General features: G+C 45.1%; 1 pseudogene; it reads left to right on the top strand.

Moving 5' to 3' along the window:
- The window catches only part of LOC134062000 (neural cell adhesion molecule 2-like), a 285,110-nt pseudogene that overhangs the window by 208,613 nt on the left and 68,997 nt on the right, over nucleotides 1-7,500 (top strand).

Below are 7,500 nucleotides of genomic sequence, written 5' to 3'. Positions count from 1 at the left end.
GCAAGAGAAAGAGAGAGAGAGAGAGAGATTAATTGTCTCGGCTTTATTGTGTGTGGCAGAGACAGGCTTGTATTGTTGGTTGTAAAACTAAGTTTATTTGGCACTATAAAACTGAATATATGATCGTGGACCAGGCTTTTCTAAGCTGTGTTTATTAGATGCAATCATTTGGAAAGGGGCCTTCCAGGCCATGGTATTTTAATCCCTGAGATATGTGTGTGTGTGTGTGTGTGTGTGTGAGTGTGTGTGTGTGTGTGTGTGTGTGTGTGTTGGGGGGGGGGGTGCATACGTGTTTATTCATGCATGTATCTATGCATTTTTATTAAAAGGCACTATCTGCAGGGAAATGTTGTATAAATGCTATGCACATGCCCACGAGTCATAAACCATATGGCACATACCACCTCCATTTCTCTCCCGTGAAACCCATACATCCAAGATATGACATCCGCCATTTCCCTGTCCTACTCCCCCTCACTGAACATAAGAGGCCACAGAAAGAATCATGGTATTATCTCTTGATGGAAGTATCTAAATTCATTTCCTGTGTGTGTGTGTGTGTGTGTGTGTGTGTGTGTGTGTGTGTGTAGAGTATAGACGGCCGTGTGGAGGTTCGGGGCCGCCATGGGAAGTCCATGCTCACCATTAACGGCGTTCGCCTGACGGACTTGGGCCGCTTCGACTGCGAGGCAAAGAGTCGCATCGGAGAACACCAGAAAAGCATGCACCTGGACATCGAGTGTGAGTGACAACAAACACACACACACACACACACACACACACACACACACACACACACACACACACACACACAAAGACACGCACACACACACACACAGTTGCACATAGATCCAACAGGTTTATTGTTGTAGACTCAGTGTTCCATTTTCTTCATTATGAGGTGAACCTTTATGTATATTGTAAACGATCCACTGCATTAACTCTTTTTGACCAAATTATTTTCAAATAAAAGACCCACTTTTGAACCCTTTTCAAAAGGTATTTTTAGGTCTTACAAGACAGTATACACCACGGCTGAGTATTTCGGGTTTAGATGCTCATGTGTCAAAATAATGAATCAGAACGACTCATTGTTGTTGTGTGACAACAGATGGAACACTGACTGCCTTGAGGGTGGAGTTTTACAAATAATTTTGGAAAATGGCTCTCCTGACAACACATCTGTACATTTAGCTTACAGGAAGTGGTAACAAAACAAAACAAATATATTAGCATTTTGATGCATCGACTTGTAGGCAAGCTTGGCTGAATTGCAGTGTTAGAACAAGCCTTGTGTACATTGAAATGTGAAAGTTAGAGTCTCAGAGAGGAACTCTGTGCCTCAACCAGGAGGAGCTGAACAGTGTTGGTGGGGCAGGATCAATTAGTCACCCACATCAGATGAGACTAAGAGGTAGAGATGCATTTTTAGAGGTAGAGATTAATTTTTACCTTTGTGGAAGTGGAGTTATTAAGTTAATCAATGGCTGAAGTGCATGTTTAATTGTTTGCAGACTTTGCACACATACTACGCATGCAGTCAGATTACTGAACATGCATCTCGTCTCTCTCTCTCTCTCTCTCTCTCTCTCTCTCTCTCTCTCTCTCTCTCTCTCTCTCTTCCATTTTTCTGTCCTCCACATTATTACACATACAAATTGTTTCACACACACACACACACACACACACACACACACACACACACACACACACACATGCATTCACACAAATATGCATGCGCTTTCTCGTACAACCTGCCCTCTAACAAGGTTATATATCAAACAAAAGGCCTGCATTGCGTCCTGCTGGAAGGGTAATGGAAAAGAAGAAGGATATCGCCCCCTCATGATTGCGTCCATTTGTATCCTGGCGTGGGGCTTCACTTTCAGATGTGAAATCTCTTGTGCCCCCCTGCCACCCCCAACTATCCACACACACACACACACAGACACACACACACACACACACACACACCCCGCTCCTCCCGCTGCCTAGCGATCAGAGGCGTGGAGAGGAACAAGAGCCTCGGCGCGGCGCGGCGCGACGCTAAACCGCCCACACCTGCCGACACGAGGCAATATCACAGCGAGCGCAATACACGGCACGCGCGCCACCTCACGCCGCGCTCTTAAGTGGGCACCGCTGCTCGTAGACCCGCAATGAAAAGTAATGAACGGCACACACTCACACACACACACACACACAGTCACACACACACACACACACACACAGACATTTTCGTGCTGCTGATGCTGTCGGTAGCGTTGGAGCATAATCGCTTTTAAAGATCGTCTTGTTCTGGATACAAATCAGGAGCGTAATTGAAAGAATATCAGATCGTGTTAGTTTGTAGAGCCACAGCACGGCAGTACCAGCTGTGTTAAGTCTTGGCGTCCGTGTGGGATTCATTACCCTCCATAACCCTGCGACACAGACGGACAAATCCCTGCTGCATGAGGGAGTGGACCTGGAGGTCATTACAGCTGAAGTTTGATAGATGGTCAACCCCGATATAGCCCCCCCCCCCCACCCCCTCCCGCTCAACCTCTGACACGTTCCATGTTATGTCCTGTGCACAGGTGAGTCATGGCGAGGGCCATGCAGACAAAGAGAATCAATCAGCTCGATCATCCGCTCCACAGACATGTGTCACGAAATCGTGCACTTAATTGGCTGTAATTGGCTGTTAAGTCAAACGGGTGAAGACGTGATGGTGCAGCTAACGTTTAACATCTTGACCTGAGTCGGCGGAGTTCAACATCATCTCTCTGACAAATGTGAGAGACAATGGCTATGACCAGATATACAGTGTGTAAGGTTTATGGGATGTATAATTGCCTATGGATCTATGTCTCATGACAATTAGCAGCCATTGCAATGGTTTTACAGCCTGTTGTGTGAATACAGACACCTGCTTTTGTACTCTGGAAAGCATCACAACATCTGTTACAGCCTCTCTCTCATTGGCTATGGTGACTGTGTAGGGGTAGATGGTGTCATTGTGACGTCATCCCCCGAGACCCCTCCGATCATTGACCGCGCTGTCTTCAACCTGGCCATCCGTCCAACGGATCAACGCTTGTGTGACAGCGAAGGGGAAACAGAGGGAACGGAGGAGGAGAGGGACAGAGAGAGAGAGAGAGAGAGAGAGAAAGAGAGGGAGAGATAGAGAGGAAGAGAGATAGAGACAGAGACAGAGAGAGAGAGCGAGGGAGGAAGAGAGAGAGGAAGAGAGAGAGGGAGGAAGAGAGAGAGGAAGAGAGAGAGAGGGATCAGAGAGGACAGGGAGGTAGGGCACTCTGAGTAAGTACAGTGGGGTCAGCCAACTGATGCGGGGGCGCTAATGAACTCCTTTATTCACTCTCAGAGAATGGCAGCGACCTTGTTCTCACTCCTTCTCCTCCTCCATCCCTCCCTCCCTCCCCTCCTCTCTCTGTTTCTCTTTGTCTGAATCTCTTGTTCCCTCTGTCTCTTCCCCCTGTTCCTCGTCCCTCTACTCCCTGAATACGCAAACATTAATCACCATAAAGGAGACTTTCACTCATCTGTTGTTGAAACACCAAACCTCTTTGCTAGTCCTTTTAAGAGCCCAAACGCCTGCTCCCTCTCAGAGGAAAAGTCTCTTAAACGTATCGCAAGCTGGTAGTGAAAGTGAATGCCAATTGTCCTAAAAGAGTGTATTTTCTCATTTGGTGCACAGGCTAGTTGTTCCCTCTAAAGGTTGTGTGCTAAACAAATTGTGTTGTTAATATTGTAGCCTATGCTGTTTACAAGCCATCACGGAAACAGCACTTTCCTCAAACAGTTTTTAATGTGGTTGGTGTCTGTAACTAACATACAAACATTATATTTTAACATTCTCATTGCCCCTGTAATAGCATAGCCTATACACAACTAAAGGTTCACTTGCTGTGACTTCTTACTCTTCGTAACCCGACTTCTGTATCTTTGCGGAAAGCTTGACAGGAAGAGGGTTGTAGGGTCCATACTTTCAGCCCTTCAGAATACCTGGCATCAAAGCAGGGTGGTCATGCACAAGACACTGATCCCTCAAAGGAGGAATAGTTTTGTTGACAACGTTGAAAATGCCTCTAGATTCTGATGCTAATGTAAAAAAAGGCATGGTAAAAGTACCCAAATACTCCAAACGGCACACTTTGTCTTCAGCTTTTTTAAAACATTTATGTATTATGCTATGGATTGCCAAATGATGATTAAAACACCTATTAAAAACTATATTAAAAAAGTATCAGTATACATAAAAGGCACAAGAATAATTCTCAATTATAATTGATTGGATAGGAGCATGTTTGTGTTATGTTTTCCATAACACCTTTAATTCCTCTTGTTGGCACGTCCACAGTTAGCAGGCTACAAGCAATTCACCACTGCTAAGGTGCTTAGATAGTTTAAATAGCCAACTTGGAGGCCTTCTTACTTTTTTGTGTGTGTGTGTGTGTGTGTGTGTGTGTGTGTGTGTGTGTGTGTGTGTGTGTGTGTGTGCATCCATGTGTGTTTATAGACCAAAGTCTTCTCTCAGAGTTGGGCAAGCTAAAGCTTTTCTGCTCTTACTTTAACTTTTTTACTCTGCCCTTGTTTTTTCTTTTTTTTTATACTCTAAGCCAATTAAGGGAGGGACTTCAAAATGAAATAGAGTTTCTCATTACCGCCGAGGTCCTGCTGTGGATAGATGATGGGCGGCGGGTTGGGTTTGTTTAGTCTGTCTTGGAACGAGCCCAGGCCTGAATTGGCAGCCCAGAAAGAGGCCTCTGAGTCCTGTGTGTGAGATCGGCTTAATAATGAGAACTGAATCTGGACAGGATTTGTTGGAACACGCGGCAGATTGAACCTGATAAGGTGCTGTGAGGACACGGAGTGTGTTTGGGAACGCATTCAAATATGTTTTGGGACTTAAACGGATAGAAGACACGTTGTTCTTCTGTTTGGCATCAGCTCTGAGGCTCCCGTCATGCGATGCCCATATGGGAGTGATTGTTGAAATGATTAGTGAGTAGTGCGAGAGAACTATGAGGAATGTGGGTTTAAAGCATCCCTAAAGAGTTTTTCGTACCTTAAAATAATGTTTCCAAAATCATTTCAGCGGTTCATCAACTCATAACAGGGGAATGGCACTTCTGCATTCAACATGAAATCACACAACACAACAGCAACAAAACCTGAACCCTCCCGCAATGCACCCTGGGAGCCAAAGTCCGGAACAGTCAGGCTCAGTCTGTTACAATATTGTCTTTTTTCATGACAAGAGCCCTATTTGCATTCCTATTTGTTCAGATATGACAGGACACTCAATAACAGGGCACTGATAAGTTCTTCACTGTCCACCAACAGATGCCCCGAAGTTCCAGAACAACCACACCATCTTCTACTCGTGGGAGGGCAACCCGGTGAACATCAGCTGCGAGGTGATGTCCAACCCAGCGGCCACCATTCTGTGGCGGCGCGAGCGCTACACCATCTCCAGCGAGCCGACCGCCAACACGCGCGTCCACACGGGCCCCGGGCGCTCACTCCTGGAGGTCAGAGGTCAAGCGCTGCTGTCAGTCATCACGCTGTTACCATTAGATACTGGACACTGCAGTTCAGTTCAGTTTTATCGACTAATATCATGCCATTAGAAGTAGACATTGTGCAGGCATTGGGTGCCTCTTGTTTCGTCTTTTATACATCTTCCCTTCCTTCCTCAATCCTTGTCCTCACTGATCTACATAAAGAATGATGGGGTGGCAACAGCGGGATAGTCTATCCAGTTTTAGTTATAGTGGGAACGAGCATGGAGGACCGAGCATCTAGGATCGAGAGATGGTGAGAGGCACCCATTGTGTGGCAGTATTTCATAGAGACCAGACATTCTACTGTCTGTGATGAATGTTTGATATACTGCTATGAGAATTAGTTTCAGGGGTTAAGAAATAAAAGGTTGCTCATGAAAATGCATTTGACGTAAAACATTTTAGGGATTTGTGAGAGGAGGTACGATTTTTTATGAAGATATTATTGTGTCAAAATTCAAGAATTTAGCAGTGAGTTCAGTGTTATTATGAACTATACTGTACTGTCATATTATTATCATTCAGGCAATGTCAAACAGCTTATCATATGTACCCCTCCCTTTCTCTCTCTCTCTGTCTCTCTCTCTCTCTCTCTCTCTCTCTCTCTCTCTCTCTCTCTCTCTCTCTCTGTCTTTCTATCTATATCTCAACACTCCCCCAGGTCACCCCGATGTCAGAGAGGGATTTTGGCCGCTACAACTGCACGGCGCGGAACAACATTGGCGCGCGCTACCAGGAGTTTATCTTGGCTCAGGCAGGTGGGTATTTGGGACGTGCTCAGATCGCCCCTCGGCTGAATGACGCTGTCCTCAGGTCACCTCACGCACCCCCGCTCAGGTCAGCCCGACACTGTCCTCACTTTAGCGCACCCCACCACCACCCCACCCAACCACCCAACCTCACCCTCGTGTGCTTGGCCACAGGTGACCTCCCTCTCTCATCTCCGCAGAATAATATCGCTGTCTGCCCTGACGGAACTCCTGGGCCTGATCCATTTTCAAAGGCCACACTTCAGTGGAGACTCACCCGCCGTGAGATCTTACAGATCAATAAAGTGTTAATCTGTGATGAAATCTCCGAGGTGCCATGGTCAGAACGTCTGAAGATAACGTCTTTTCTCTTTTGAGGACAGAGTATTGAGTAATTTAGCATTTGAATTGCTATGCTAATTTCCAGAAAAAGGAGAATGTTTCATACAGTATACTTTGAATATCTCTATGATATGTAAATTAGGTCTACATAAATTAACTGTCATGCAGACGCATGTCTAGTTCTGTTATGGCTCTTCAGAACTTAAACACTGTAAAATGGAATTAACTTTTCGTATTTTCCATTCACTTCCATGACGATTTAAAGCATTAGACAGTCTTCAAAATTCACATTCCTCTATTTTCCTGTCCACATTTCAAGATGTTGAAATCGTGACTTACTATCTTGACATAATGAGATAGGATCTTGAAGTAGCGACTCTGTGTCTTAGCTCTGTGCAGGTCCTTGGTCAAACACAGTCCACAAAATCAACGTTAGATAACTGGTCCACTTGTGTCACTGTCAATATACAGTGTGAATAACCAGGAAATGTCTAATTACCTGTCTTGATTTACAAGTCACCATTGATCAGTGGTGACGTGATGACCAGGCATGAAAGTGGTTTAGTTTGTCTGACTCCGCTTTTATGTCCTCTGTAAAATGGATAAAATCGTCAAGATGGATTACATTATTTTCTCTGACTGTTCTAAAGAGACAGTCAGATAGAAATCAAGTGAGAAGTGCACACCGTTTCCAGACAGACATAGATGAAATTGCAGAGAAATTGAAATTGTGATAGAAGAAAAATAGAAAGAGAGAGAGAGAGAGAGAGAGAGAGAGAGACTGACATAGAGAGAGAGAGGAAAAAGTGCAAAAGAATCATGAAGTGAAAGCAAGTGAG

Source organism: Sardina pilchardus, chromosome 17 (assembly GCF_963854185.1).
Source record: "Sardina pilchardus chromosome 17, fSarPil1.1, whole genome shotgun sequence".
In the NCBI taxonomy this organism is placed as follows: domain Eukaryota; kingdom Metazoa; phylum Chordata; class Actinopteri; order Clupeiformes; family Clupeidae; genus Sardina; species Sardina pilchardus.
This window is presented reverse-complemented; position numbering and strand designations above follow the sequence as displayed.